Genomic DNA, 15719 nt, shown 5'->3' on the forward strand with positions numbered 1-15719 from the left:
TAAGGAATGGATTTTAAGAAAGTAATTTAAACAAGCGTGTGTATCTCCAGGAGATATAGTCATACATTAAAAAGTTTATTGGTAATTACCAAGTATGCAAAACGCTTTACTGCCAAAGGAAAAAGTCATGTATTTGTAGCATTATTAACAACACAGTCAGGTTATACCACTTTTCCCCCCTTGCAAGTCATTCTTGCCGTACAGGCCTTGGAAATCAAGGGACAAGTTAGTGTTGGGGTGCAGGAGGCGTCCTGAGCAGTCACTGTCCCGGCCTCAGCTGGCCCTCCGCAGGTGGCCATTGTTGCTTTCTGAGGTTTACCAGAGCAAGAAAGGTAGTCATCCATTCTGTTCCTTATTTTACATGGGGAGTTAATGTGGTTATGTTCTCAGTTCAAGGAGAAAGGAAGATTTTCATGAGCTTAAAGGCAGAAGAGATGTTTCTGAAGGTGGGCTGTCTCTAGCATGGTCCCCAGGGAGCACAGTTTGCTATTTTCTAGAACAGGATGACCTACTGAATCACCCCAGGCTTTTCGTTGAGAAAATTGGAGGTTGGCAGCTGTCAACATACCTGGTTTGCTTCAAGGACCTTTTTCCTTCTAATATAAAGTGTGTGGGGGTGCAGGGGCGTCCTTTCTCTTTGGCTGGAATCAAGGCCACCCCCAGGATTAAGACTGGTTAAACATCCAGGGGCGATAGAAAGCCTCAACCTGAACAAAGTCTCTATATAGCTCTGCTGCCATCCTTGAAGATCTCGTACTGGGGACTTAAAAACGTTGTATCGCACTCCACTTTTCTGTTTGAGTTTTCAGACTTAATTTCTTCTTTGGGGAGCAGGGACCATGATAAACGCAACTTAAGATTAAATGGTTCAGGAGGAAAATCCTTCACCTTAGAGAGAGCACAAGCATGTGCATGTAAAAGCAAGCTCAGGCGCATACAGAAAATAGAGTAAAATGTTAATAGGTAAATCTGGGTAAAGATTATAGAATGGTGTTCTTTGTGCTATTCTAACTTTTTGGGAAGTTTGAAATGATTTCCAAATAATTTTTTTATACTTGATCTTAGCCAAAAGGCTGAGAAGTGATCAAATAATTTTTTTTTAAACTTAGCAAGCATTAAAGTGGGGAGATACACTAGATCATTAACTCTTTGGAGTGAATTTTCCTCTGGTACAATGAGAACTGCTTCAAGGCAGGTTGCTGTTCTGTAGGACTATCAGACCTTTGTGCTCATTCCAAGTCATTCCAGTTTGGGGAATAATCTTCATATGATTTTGTGCCTGGAAGACCAGGTGGATGTCTGTGTTTCTGGGGGCCTGCATAGCCTAACAACCTGGAGAAATGTGGGATTAAAGATGAGGAGGCTGGTGGAGAAGCTTGGGAGTCCAGTGGCGGGGTGAGGGGTGGGTAGGGCACCCATTAATCACGCTATCCTTCGAAATCTAAAATTGGAGCACAGTCAGTTTGAGCTACAACAAAAAGTCACAACAAAGCTGTGTTTAAATTAAACTCAAAGCAAAAGCAGGTACTTGGGGTTCGAAAATCATTAACTATTTGCAGGTAATAAACGATAAGTGGAAATAAAGTTGGTAGCAGGGAGTTGGGAATCATCTGTGTCTCCTCCTTGCTTTTTTCATTAAATGATGATGGCCTATGGGCACCTGGGTGGCTGAGTTGGTTAAGCGTCCGAGTCTTGATTTCAGTTCAGGTCATGATCTCACAATGTGTGAGATCTAGTACCCACGTCGGGCTCTGCGCTGATAGTGCAGAGTCTCCTTGGGTCTCTCCCTCTCCCCTGGTTGTGCACGTGTGCATGCTCTGTTTCTCAAATAAACTCAAATGATGATGGCCTAGTTGTGAAGAGTGGGTTTGGTCACACTTGCAGGGTTGGCTAGACCGAGTCTGAGAACCATACGCCTTAGAGATGACCCAGTCCACCTACCTCAGTTTATAGATGAGGGTTATGGGCCTAAAGAGGTGAAGGGATGGAGAATTATGTGTTCAACAGGCATTTCCAGAAGAGCAGGCATTGTCGTAGAGGGTGGGGCAAAGCAGTGAACCAGACAGGTACTGTCCCTGCTTACAGGGATCTTAGCATCAAGAATGGATTGCATGTCTCATGGGACTCAGACATGTTCCCTCTGTATAGTGAAAGAGACACCAGGAAACTGGAATTTTTCAGCCCTCTGACCTGTTTGTGCCAGAACTGTGGTCTCTGGCCTCTTATAGGATGATCTAATGATTTTTGTCACTCTTTAAAATTAAGGTGGTTTGGATTTCATGGAAGAGAAAAGGAATAACTTAGAAGCATGCCTTTGGAAATGTCCGTGTCTAGAAGGGAATGTGATGTAAGCAGAGAGTGAAAGCATTTAAAAACAAGCTGCCTCAGAAGTATCCTGGGATTCTTGAAAGTTGCCCCTCGTCGTTTTGCGGCCAGGACAAGCTGTCCTGGGAGATGTGTGGTTAATGATTGCGGTGGCTAGAATCCATGGCCGTTCTGCTTCAGAGCCTCGAAGAATGCCTGGACTTTTGTTTTGTTGGTTTCAGTAGGAGGCTGAACGAAGGAAATTCATGTTTGTAAATCAAAGGCGAAGAAATCCATGGATTGGACCTTAACTAAGTTAACCATAATTATTCTTTAGTTTTTAAAGTGTATTCTTTAATTCGCATCACCAGGGCCCGGGAAGTGATAAACTATTCTTTGTGCCTTTCATCCACTTAGGCAACTTCTGTCACTTCTCCTACTCCAGCTGAGGTTCTGTGCCTCTCTAATGACACAAAGTATGAAAGAGGGCCTTCCCCCCCATTTGTTCATGCAAAACCAGTCTGTAGTTACCAAAGGAGGCAGTTTGTATCCAAAAGCTTCACAGCCTTGGAGAGCTTCGATAGTACCATGTCTTCTGTAGCCATAGTCAAAATAAGATTTGTGTGGTACTTTATTAATTATCATAGCCACTGGTAACGAAGCTGTGGTGGGCACTTGACATAATGATGCCTGATTCTCAAAAGAACTCTGTAAGGTAGATACTACGTCTGGCTTATAAGAGGGGAAACTGAAGCTATGGTCGTACTCGGAAATGCAGCAACAGTCACCAATGGTGTAATAAGGAAGGAGAGTGAATACACGAGTGATGTCCAGATGAAGCGTTTTTCATGTGAGTTGGTAAAAGATCTGTATGTTAAATAGGTGCAGTTGTCTGCCTCTTTTACTAGTTGGGGGCTCTGAGGCTCAGAGTAGGGAAGTGAGGGGTCCAAGATCAAAGCCAGTGACTGAGGAGCCAGTCCTACAACAAGGACATTGACTCGAGAGGTTTTGTTACTCCCAAACTTTTGTACCCCATTTCGATGGAGGTGAACTTCAGTGAGTAGCTCCCTATATTCAGTGGGTGCCATTTTGTCTCACCATATTAGCTACTCCCTTTTTTTGTGAATCATTGACTAGAAAGAGGGGTAGCAGTGGAGACTTGGGAGGAGCTAAGTGGTAGAGGTGTTTCTATGTCTTCATAGTTCCATTCCCCTACTGTATACAGTAGTGCCACACATTGTCATTTGGGTGGAAAGAGATGGCCAGAGGTGTGCAGCACTGGGTAGTTGGCCGAGGAGAGGAAGAGGCAGGGTGTATTGAGAAATGGATGGGATGGGAGAGCTTCCAGTGTGTCCTGGAAAGTTCACAGGTTTGTCTCGGACAGAAAGATGAAGTCAGAGGGAGTGAGTTGGCTGGCATTTGAGATAAGAATCATGAGACCACTGTTTTGCCCTTTCTTGTGAGCTCATTGAGGTGGGCAGGCACATAACCTGAAAAACAATCCCCTGACGCAGCGAGTATGATGATGTTTCAGAAGGTCGAAAGATAATTTTTAAAGGTGAGTGACTTTTATTTCATGGCCTTACTTGTTCTGATCCATGTTTTCCCTTCTGCTTCTCATGAAGTTTCATTGAACATACTAGGCATTCCGTGTGCATGTGTATATCAGTTCTGGAATTCCCCAAAAGGATGCCTGACCTCGACAGGGGGACTGGGTCACCACAGAAATCCTTATTGAGGAAGAGAAGCATTTTATTGAAGGTGACATAATCTGCTAAGATTTTGCTCGTTCACAATGAACATACTGTTTAACTGGAGAGCCGGGCAGCTTTAATTTCAGAGTCCGCCTGGAAGCCTACCTTGATCGGCAGAGGAAAGGTTGCCGGTTATAAGCCCCTTGCCAAACGACATAGTTACAAACCCCTCGTGGCTCCGTTTAGTTAAACAAATACTTGGCCACGTATTTAAAACTGATGTGTGTGTGTGTGTGTGTGTGTGTGTGTGGCTGGTTTAAATTCTTGGGCAAGGTGATTTCTGCACTGATCCCTGTAAGTGGAAGGGAGACACTATTCCAGTTTATTACCCCGTGTTCAGGGACTCCTCGCTACCTCTGCACTTTGAGGCAAGAACCAATGGTTGTTTATTCAGATATATTAAGGCAGAGAGTGACAAATCCCACAAAAGTCAGGAAAAACTACTGTTGAAGTTCAAGATGAAGAGAGCAGTTCAAACTGTTGGTTTGAAAGGTCATTTTAATAGCCTGTGGTGACCTGGTAGGGTTTTAATAGGTGTGCGATCCCTCCAAAGGGGCAGAGTCACACTACATAGAATGTATTAAAGTGATGGAAAATATTCCAGACTCATACACTGTTGACTCATGGGGTTATGGAAATGTAGAGTGATGGCAAATGCTGGGTTGGCCTAGATGATTATTTTTGTCTGCCTACCATCCTCCTTCCCTTCTCTGAACAGCACTCAAATTGTTTAGAGGGTGGGCCCTCCCCTGTTCTGGCCATAGGTCCAAATGATGCTGCCACCTTTTCATGGGACCTTGCCTTCTTGGATGCAGTGGGCTGGGCATCATTCCGCTCAGACTGGACCAATCATAGCACCTCTCCTTGGCCAATGAGAATCCTTCCTTGGGAGTCTTCAGCCGGGGTTAGGAGGGACCTGGCTCCTTTCATGAGAGGCAGTGCTGGAAGGTGGGGGTAGAGGCCATTTGATGGGAGAAAGCATTCTGTGGTAGGAGGAACCGCTGCAGACATGTCACGAGAGAAGCAGTTGCGTGATAGGGTCCCACTCGGTTCCAGGCCCTCGTTCTCTTCCCTGAGGTCCTGTTGTGGCCCAGGTGCCTCCCCTTCAAGGCTCGGGTGTTAAATTCCCTTGGTTATGTGACATGTCCTCACAAGCTTTCAGTAAATCTTTTCTCTCCCTCTTTTATTTTTATGAGATTATGTATATAATCTCTCAACTTGTACTGTGAGATGCAGCCTGAAGGTTTTTATTGTTTTCCACAAGACCTCAGAATTCCCAGAGTTCATCATCCTTCTTAAAACTTTTTAAAAATTTATTTTTTCATTATGATAAGTGTACACTTTAATCTCCATCCCCTATTTCCACCATCCTTCCACCCATCTCCCCTCTGGTAACCATCAGTTGGTTATCTGTAGTTAGGAGGTTTTCTTTTTTTAATGTTTGTTTTCTGTGTGTGTGTGTGTGTGTGTGTGTGTGTGTGTGTGTGTGTGTGTGAGAGGGAGAGAGAGAGAGAGAGAGAGGGAGAGAGAGAATTCCAAGCAGGCTCTTTACTGTTAACACAGAGCCTGATGCAGGGCTCGATTCAAGGAACCGTAAGATAGTGACCTGAGCTAAAATTAACAGACACTTAACCAACTGAGCCACCCAGGCACCCTGTGAAGTCTGTTTCTTGATTTGTCAATCTTTTTTGTTCCTTCACTCATTTATTTTGTTTCTTAAATTCCACATATGAGTGAGCTCTATGGTGTTTGTTTTTTTTCTGACTTACTTTGCTAAGGATTATAACCCCTTGCTCCATCCATGTTGTTCAAAATGACAAGATTTTATTCTTTTTAATGGACGAGTAATGCTCCATTGCAAATATATACTACATCTTCTTTATCCATTCAGCATTTGGATACTTAGGCTGCTTCCATAGCTTGGCTCTTGTAAATAGTGCTGCAGCAAACTTAGGGGTGCATCTGAGTCCATAATTCTATCCTTCTTGCCATTCTGGCTTTTGCATGTTTTTTTTTAATGTTTTTATTTTATTTTTGAGAGAGAGACAGCGTGAGCAGGGGAGGCTCAGAGAGAGAGGCAGAAACAGAATCTGAAAACAGGCTCCAGATTCTAAGCTAGTTGTAAGCACAGAGCCTGATGCGGGGCTCAAACCCATGAACTGTGAGATCATGACCCTAGCTGAAGTCGGACGCTTAACCAGCTGAGCCACCCAGGCGCCCCACCCTGCATGTTTTTATAATTGCTGCTTCATTAATGCATTGCAGTTAATATTGAATGTCTGACCCTAAGACAGTGAATTCCTTGAGGACAGAGCCGGGTGGCCTGTTTTCACACCTCTACTGTCTGGATCATAGAAAGCAGTCAGCAAATATTTAAAGTGTATTGTAGTGCAAATTTACTTACACTATACTCAGATACTTTTTAATTTTATCTTTATTCCTTTATTTCGAATCTGATATTTTTATTAAGTCCTATACTCTAGGCAGTGGGGATATATTTTAGTCTAATACAGAAAACTTGGTCTGATGCAATAATAAAAACCATTATTTTTGCTAACTGTTCAGTCTCTTGAAGTAAAATATCCAGTTTATCCAATTTCTTTCCGATCCTCTTTCTGGCCAAGCCGGTGTAGAATGTGATTTTTCTGGTGAGGTTGGGGGCAGTTGAGGGAGGGTAGAAGGAGACCTAATTTTTTAATGACCTGTGAGTCCTCCTGGTGTCTGCTACAGATCTGCTGGCCTGGGTTCTTCCCTGCAGCATGAATGTTTTTTATGGGGTGCGATGACATCTTTGACCGATGTCCTGCAACTGTATCCTCTCCCTGGTGTTAGCCTGGATTTCTCCTGTGACATCTCCTTCACTGACTTGGCCTCACCCTTGTTATGCTTTAGAAAACTTGGAATCTCTTTCCCAGGCTGCTGGCTCAGATGTTCCTCTAAAAATACCTCCTCTGGGGCCCTTTCCTTGGTGCCATGCTGGGGGCATAGACGGCCACAAGTACTCTCCTCAGCCATTAATAGTCCTCTCACAGGCCTGTGGGGTCTTAGGGACCCATTCCCTCCACTTAGGCGACTGGGAGCAGCTCAGGAAAGCTGTCTGACCTCACTCTCCCTCTTAGTGCTCTTGGCAGTGGTTTTCCTTGTGAAGTGTGGGGCAGCCTGCAAGGTGGTCCCCTTCAGAACCTCATATAGAAGCACAAAAAGCCCACCCACCCTGATTTGCCCACAGGCAAGGAAGCCACATGTCTCATGTCTTTGATCTCTCTTGTCCCTGCCAATGAAAAACCCCAGCTATGAATTGTAACAAATATATCCAGCTATCATTCGTGCTACCCTACCCAGAGGTCCCCAGAGTTGCTTAGGATAATGGGGCAGGATTCAGGAATCAAGTAGAGTTTCCCAACCAGGAGAAAGTCGGAACACTTAGAAGGAATGCCAGGCAGTGCTTGGCTTTCATCATTCATTCATTCGACATGTTCTTGTTGAGGCCACAAAAATAAGTCAGTTGTTTGGAAGTTGGTAAGAGTAGATCTTAAATGTTCTCATCACAAGAAGAAAAAATGTATGTATGATGATGGATGTTAACTAGACTTACTGTGAGCATTTTGCAATATATAAAAATATCAAATCATTATTGCTCACCTGAAACGAATGCTAATTATCCCTCAAAATAAGTGAAAGAATTTATGTTTCATTTCATTGACATAGTTCCTTTTTGATAGTGGAACTTAGTTACTTTTGGGATATTAAGCGGGGCAAAAACACATAGCTCTACAGATGGGTGCTGGAGAATTGGAGCTCCGTGTGACTTTTGAAGTGGACACAATCACTTTTATTTGCCACTGCTTATCTACAACATTATCCAGGATGTGAATTATTCATAGGGTTTCTTGTGATGATGACATATGAGAGCATCTTCTTCATCAGTTAGTTTGTATTTTTTTATGTTTTTATTTTTGAGAGACAGAGAGAGAGACAGCACGAGCAGGGGAGGGTCAGAGAGAGAGACACACACAGAATCCGAAGCAGGCTCCAGGCTCTGAGCTAGCTGTCAGCACAGAGCCTGACGCGGGGCTTGAACCCACGAACGTGAGATCATGACCTGAGCCGAAGCCGGATGCTTAACCGACTGAGCCACAGGCACTCCTAGTTTGTATTTTTTATCTACAATTGCCACCAAAGGTCTCATCAGAGTCCTGCCCCACTATATTTGAAGTCTTTCACTTCAATCCTGGTACTTGTATGAGGTGCTCCTTCCCCTTACCCCTTCAGTTTACTTGTTGCTCCTCTCTGTAGACTGACTTGATTTAGGCCTCAGCTGCATCAAGAAGGAAAGGAATTGCTGGGCCACTTGACTGAGTTGGAGGACACTTGACCTCAGGGTCACGAGTTCAAGCCCCATTTTGAGCATAGAGATTACTTAAAAAGAATAATAAAAATTTTAAAGGAAAGCAATTGCTGACTAAGTCTAATCACACCAAGTCTACACACAGCACATGACTGAGCATGTCCTGGATGGCTTGGGAGAAGCAAGTGTGGAAAAAAGGTACACAGTTAAGAGTGCTTTTACACACTTAAACATACGTGCTCTTGAAGGCTACTTTGTGCTACAATAATTAGGAATGAGAACTTGGAAAGACTGGAGAGAAAATCGTTACTGTTCTCCAAGGACAACATTTTCTTGCCGTCTTCTCTTTCCTCCCCATCTCCTCCTGTGCCTCTGGTATATGATGAGGGAAAAGACCTGTTTTGTTTTCTTCGTGGATAATTTTGATAATTAGGTTTTCAGAACAGAATAGAGCTTCTTTTAGGATCTGATATTAAAGTACCAAGTTGTAACTTGTTGTTTAGAAGGGCGTGTAAGCTGTTGTTCCGAGGGAAAGGGCTGGAAAAACAGCTTTCACCCCAGCGCCTCTGGAATCCCTTTGCTTTTGTCCTCAGCTCTTACTGTTAACAGAATAGGTCAAGTGGCCTGATGGGTCCCCGGTGTCACTTTTCTTTCACAGGATCCCAGGAGGCCAAGGAACTTTTGAGGGCGAATTAGGCATTTGGATCAGCATTAAATCCACTCTGTTTTGGTAGGCAGAGGTCCCTGGATTCTCCCAAGTGCGTCTTGGGGTGCACTTACATCTTCAGAATAACTTCATTTTACATATGACCCACAGGAAATTCCTGGGCTGGGGATAATTTTAGAGTTTGGATGGATCCTTTCTGTAACCTCAAGCCCAACTCAGAAGAAGGAGGCCAAGAGATGTTTCCAAGCCAAGACTAATATCAGGAAAATCCGACGAGAAACTTAGAGGAAGAATAAGCAAGGAGATAAATGACAGTTTATCCCTGAGAATGTCCCTTTTCACTTATGAGGGTGAGTTTTTTTTTTCATTCTTGTGGAGCACATGAGGACCCTTGGCCAAGAGGACTATCTGTAAGTTTCAGAATTTGGCAAAAGTCCTCTTTGAGTTTGGGAATTTGGAGACAGTGTGCTGCAGTGAGAAAGGCTGTCTCGGGTGGTAGCATTTGCCTTCTGTTTCTCTCACTTAATAACTTTGGTGGGTTAATCACTCTCTTTGGGCCTCAACTTTCTTGTCTACAAAACGAACATGATAACACCTTAGGTGGTTAGGGAGAGTTGGGCTGGCAGATGGACTGGAATGGCACTATGCACTCTCGCATAAAACGTTTCCAGCTAATACACTTACATGGATATTATCTGATACGGGGAATTTACTGATTACTTGGTATTTTGCCTGAGATTCCACAGAACGGCTGCTCTTTCACAGAGGCTCATTTTTAAAGCAAAACCTATGTCTTGTTTTGTTTTACATATAAAAATGGTTCTTGTTAGAAGTATAGAAAATACAGAAAGTAGAGAGTTGAAATTAAAAGCCATCTGTATTCCATTACCTAGAAGATAGCAGCTAACATGTCTGTGTATCTTTCCAGTCTTGCGCTCAGTTACCCTGTAAGTTGTGTGGCTAAACAAAATGAAGCCATCTACTTAGTGTTCTGTGAAAATTTTCTCAGTGAGACTCAGACTGTCCTATTCCGGCAGCAAATCTACAGAGGCAGAAAGCACCGGCTCAGGAAGTGAGCAAACACACGTAGGCACAGGTCATACTGTAACACATTAATGAAAGTTCCTAATGGGAAAATACCAGACATTGCTCAAATGCCATTTTATTTAGCTCAAACGGGATACTCAGTACGCCCAGTTATTAAATAGAGTACTTTGAACCAGCTAGCGGAGTACCCACGTAGAGCTGCTGTTGACTAGTTTGCAGGAGTCACTTAAATGGCACCATAGTTTCTTACTCTGTAAAATGCAAATAAGGAATAGTACTGCTTCAAAAGATTGATGGGAGGATCAGATGAGCTAGAAAATGGAAGTGTCTTGTTCAGAGAAAGCACTGTGTCAGTGTTAGCTCTAAGAGCAGTGTCACCTGGTATAATTACCTCGTACAGAACAGGTGTTGAATAGATGCTGGTTTTCTTCTCTCCGTTTTAGTGCCCCCCCCCCATCTTGCTCGTACCTTGACCTTGCAAATTTGCCTGATTGTCAATTATTCCTTTAATAAAAGAACGTTCACCTGGTTTTTAAAGTAAAGAGATGGAAGAGGAATTCTTGGGCTGCCGCTGCCCGCGGGCATGTTGGATGGTGTTGCACAGGAAGTGTCCGGCACCTGCGCTGTTTCGCACAATGCAGAATCTGTTTTTAGCTCCGACCCCAACCAGGAAGTTGCTTGTCCCACCAGGAGGAACGAGATACAACTTCTGTCTCTGGAGTGTGGTAGATCAGATAGGACAAAACGGGCAGGAAGAGCTCAGAGGAGGAGAACAGCCTTGTGGCCGCTCAGAGACTGGTTAGGGGGCCTCCTGGGGAAGTGGTCTGTCAAGATATTTTTAAGAGCCTGAGATGGAGGCTGAGGGACCTGGGCAGGGCCCAGCAAGTTGTATGCTGGCTGGTAGTGAGGAGACACTCTGTGTTGGGGAAGGGAATGAACGAACGAATGAATGAAAAAAGTAAGAAAGCAATATTCCCCTCAGAACCAGCTGTAGAACAAGAACAGCTGAGAAACTCACAAGAAAACTTCCAGAATCTGAGGAGATTTGTCAGGTGAGAAGGGAATAGTCTCTTAGTTGTATGTAGTACAAGGTTTCTGTTCTTAATGAAAAGTATTCCCTTCTTCAAATAATATTTACTAAGAATCTGTTATGTTCCTGACATGGTTCAAGGCCCTGGGGATATAGTAGACAAAGTATTCAATGTCACTGTTCTGATGGAGGTTACATTTTAGCAGAAGGAAACACAATATACAATAAATACATAATGTGTTGGGTGATGATTAACGGTATAAGGGAAAAGAAAGCAGGTGGTGGGGGGAGGTGCTGTTTATATACCTAATGGCCTGGGAAAACCTATTTGATAACATTTGAGTAGAGAGCTGATGAAAGTGAGAAAACAAAGCATCTGGTTTTCAGGGGGATGAACAATACTGGTAGAGAGTATAGCAAGTGCAAATGGCCTGAGGCATAGAATAGCAGGGCCAGTAGCTGGAGTAGAGTAACTGGCTGGCTTCAGAGAGGTTGAGTGAGTATGCAGGAAGGGCAGGTTGTATAAGTGTGATATTGTGCTTTGTAGTAGGAAATACATATTTGGGCTTTCTCCTTTTTGTGGCAAAGAGATCCTAAAACTCTTAGGAAGTCCTAAGTGGTGAATGTAATAAAGACATGACTTTTAGACCTAAGATTCGGGGGCTGGTTGCCATGTGATTAGAAGGTTGGAACTTTTAGCAGCCCCCCCCCGCCCCCATGGGCTGAAGATTGAGTTCAGTCATCAATGGCCAAAGATTTTTTTTAATGTTTGTTTATTTGTGTGTGTGTGTGTGTGTGTGTGTGTGTGAGAGAGGGAGAGAGAGAGAGTGCGCGCACATGCCCGTGCGGGCGAGCAGGCAAGCAGTGGAGGGGCAGAGAGAGGAAGAGCGAGACACAGAATCCAAAGCAGGCTCCAGTGTCTGAGCTGTCAGCACAGAGCCTGACTTGGGACTTGAACTCATGAACTGCGAGATCATGACCTGAGCCAAAGTCAGAGGTTTAACTTCCTGAGCCACCCACACGGCCTACCAATGAACAAAGATTTAATCAATCACGTGTATGTAATGAAATGAAGAGGACAGGAGATTCAGAGAACATCTGGATGGAAAACAGGAAGAGGTATGAAGATAGCCTTGCACTGAGAGAACATGGAAGGTCCCCATACCTTGCCCTATGTGTGCCTTCCATGTAGCTATTCCTGAGTCCTAGTCTCTTCTAATAAACTGGTCTTTAATTAGTAAATGTTATTCTGAGGTCCTTGAGCTGCTCAAGCAAATTAATTACACCTAGGAGAGGGGGTCATGGCAACCTCTGATTTATAGCTAGTTGAGTGGAAGTATAGGTAACAACCTGGACTTGCAACTGGCATCTGAACTTGGGAGTGGGGAGCAGTCACCCAGGACTGAGCCTTTAGTGTGTGGATTCTGACGTTATCTCTGGGTGGAAAGGGTCAGAACTGAGTTTGATTGTAGAACTCAACGGTGTTTGAGGGTCTCTTGGATATGTGGGGGAACCCCTTCCTCAGACATGCATGGTCTGGGTTAAAGTTGCGTCCCAGGACCATCTTAGCAAGGCACGGCAGGTTGTAGTAACGTTTGACTTGTACTCAAACTGAGATGGACGCCATTGGAGAATTTTGAAGTGGTGAGACATGATTTGATTTTCTTTGTAAAAGGATTGCCTTGTGTATGTTGTACAGGACGGGGTATCAAGGGCAGAAAAGTGGAAGCAAGGAGAACAGTTAGGGCGACGGTGATCTTGGAGCAGGCTGAGCAGGAGGTGCTGGCCGCCTGCCCTGGCGTGGCAGTGGGTGGAGGTGGAAGGGGAATAAAAAGTCAGATTGTGGATCCATCTGGTTGTGAGAGAGAGCAGTCAAGGTGACTCCAAGGCAAGGCAGAGTTTACCATTCACTGTGAGGAGTAGACAGAGAAGGGAGAAAGTCAGGAGTTCTGTTTTACGCTCAGGGATGCTGGAAACTCTGTGGAAATGTTACACACATGGTTATTCCAGGGAGAGGTTGGGGATGGATTGGAAACTAGGAGTCATTATCATACAGCTGCATGTGATACCATGTTGTTAGGTGATCCAGAGGATGCGGGAGACGGAAGGAGAAAGGCACAGGGAAGTGGGAGGACTGATCCTGGGACCCTGCAGCTAAAATATGGAAGATGAGGGAGACTGAGAAGGAAAGGTGAAGGGCTGGGGAACGTGTCCTGGAGGCCAAGGAGAAAAGGGAGCATTAAGCTGTGTCAAATGCTGTCCTCGGTCATATAAGGTGAGCAGAGAGAACTGACCGCTAAGTTCTGAGGGGCACAGTTTCAGTGGGGTGAGGGTGCTGGGAACTGAACTCTAAAGCACACTTTACTCGTCTTGTGGTGGTTAGTCATTCTCAATAAATCCTCCTTCTCTATTCATAAACAGCTGGGTTTCAAGCACAGCTGCATGAATGAATGAGGGGAAGAAACACACTAGCCTGCGCAGACATTGTAAAGAGATCCCAGGACTGAGAGGCCCTCTGCTGACGTGCGCAGGCAAGAGCCGGGCACCCAGAGTGGGCCAAACCAGGTCAGCGGCTTGTTGGCAAAAGCCGCCTGGTTTGTCTCTGGGTGTAGGTCTCTTACATAACCAGGCAAATGGGCCACATATTCCTTAAGCTGCAGGGCCCTTAGCTTAGGGAGGGTTGGATTTCATTAGAACTCAGGTTGCAGAGGCCCTCCGCTGGTCTGTGCTAGTAACCATTTCCTGCCCACTTGGAGGTAGTTCTAACTATCAGGAAAAAGGGAGATATTTGCTTTTCCTTCTCGCCTTTACTAGCTCTTCTCTCTGTGGGTAAAATACACTTACTCTCGTTTGTTTCTCGTGTTACCTAACCAGAGCATCTAGTATAACAAAGAAGTGCTGATGCACATTTCTGTTTCAAGGGCGTCCCTGTAGAGTTCCATTGATCACATCGCCGAGCAGGCAGCATAAGAGAGACAGGAGACAGGAGAGCTGGGGATCCCCTTGGAGCTGCTGTTTATTCTCTGCGCACTCTGCAGTGAGAACCTGGCCCCAGGCCACTTGATCATGTTGGAACATCATAGTTTCTGAAATCCTCCCTTTGTTCTTGGGAAACACTGTCTCTGATTGTCTGACTTAATTCTTTGCTCTTTTATAATCTCCCCTTTTACATGAGATCTCATGCTTGAGTTGCTGGAGGTAAATCTTACGGACAGTTTGGCTTTGTTTTTCGGTTACCATTTTGAGGATGAACTTCACAAAATTTCTTAACGTGAGCTAGATCTGAAATAAGGGGTGTTACACCATTTTAAAAGCTCTTCATATAGGAAACAGCATGTTTTGAAAACTGCAATTTCCTACGATTGGTTTTAAACATGTAGAGTTCTAACTATGGCAGAAGTCATCTTATTAAAGAACCAAGACTCTGGAAAAGTATCAAAACCGTACAACCTCATTTACTTCTGCAATACTAGCAAGCATTTATATAGGGCTTACTTTGTGTCAGATTGTGTCCAATCATTTAAACTATCAAATCACTTCAGCCTGATGATAATCCTAGGAGATAGGTTATCGTTCCTATTTTACAGATCAGGAAATGGAGGTGTAGAGAGGTTAAGTAACTTGCCCAGAGTCACACAGCTAATAGAAGGTGAAGTAGGGCTTTGAAGTCAAGCAGCCCAATACCCATGCTCTTAATAAACTCTAATGCACTGTCCTTTACCAATTGAAAATTTGCAGCCATGTGGATGGCAGTTGAGTTTTGGTTACCTTTATACTGTCTTTGAAATATTGAGTCTACCATATAGTAAAAATAAACATTATCAACAGAATTGTAAAGTTAACTTTTTTGCTAAGACAAACTGTTTTAAAAAGGCCATAATTTGTATTATTAACAAATGCTCAAAGGAAAAATACACTATGTTACCAAAAAAGGGACATAATTTAAGACAAAGTGCTGATTTTCTAATTGCAAATTATTTCTGTATGCTCATTGAGAAAGAATCTAAAGGATTTCCTTTTGGGGGTTGTAAATTTTGACTTAATTTGCTACTAAAGTGAAAGGGATTAAATACATCTTAAATCTTGAAAATGTAAGTTAAAAAAAAAGTCATTGTAGCTTTTTTCCTTTAATTTCATTTGTTCCTTGGTGTTCATTTCTAGATCCAATTACCCTTTGGTATTCTTTGGCAGGTGGGAACTATGGATGCTCTAGAGTTTTACTAAAAATGTCTTAAGGGGCAATCTTATAAATTATTGCATTGAGTGACCCAGAAAATCTCCTTCGGCAGATTATGGATGAGAGATCTAGGGAGGAGACGGATTTTCCATTGTCGCTACTGTCTTCTGATTTTGTACAGTAATGTACCCGCCCCCAACCCCCACCAAGATTGATGGTCTCAGTAGTCATTCCCTCAGTGACAGGATGATGACCTGGCTTGGGCAGCTTTCCCAAAGTGTAGGATAAATTCTTCTGGGTACTGTTGATCTTGGAGATGGTATCCCAATCTAACACGAGATGACATTGAATCACATAATAAGGCAGGTATTTCCTTTGCATTTTTCTTTTGA

At 43.7% G+C, this 15719-nt stretch overlaps 1 protein-coding gene across 2 annotated transcripts in view; it reads left to right on the forward strand.

Annotated features, from left to right (window-relative positions):
• ARHGEF28 (Rho guanine nucleotide exchange factor 28) overlaps positions 1-15719 on the forward strand; it is a 237089-nt gene that overhangs the window by 122363 nt on the left and 99007 nt on the right. The window lies entirely within an intron of this gene.

The sequence above is a fragment of the Suricata suricatta genome, chromosome 6 (genome assembly GCF_006229205.1).
Source record: "Suricata suricatta isolate VVHF042 chromosome 6, meerkat_22Aug2017_6uvM2_HiC, whole genome shotgun sequence".
NCBI lineage: Eukaryota > Metazoa > Chordata > Mammalia > Carnivora > Herpestidae > Suricata > Suricata suricatta.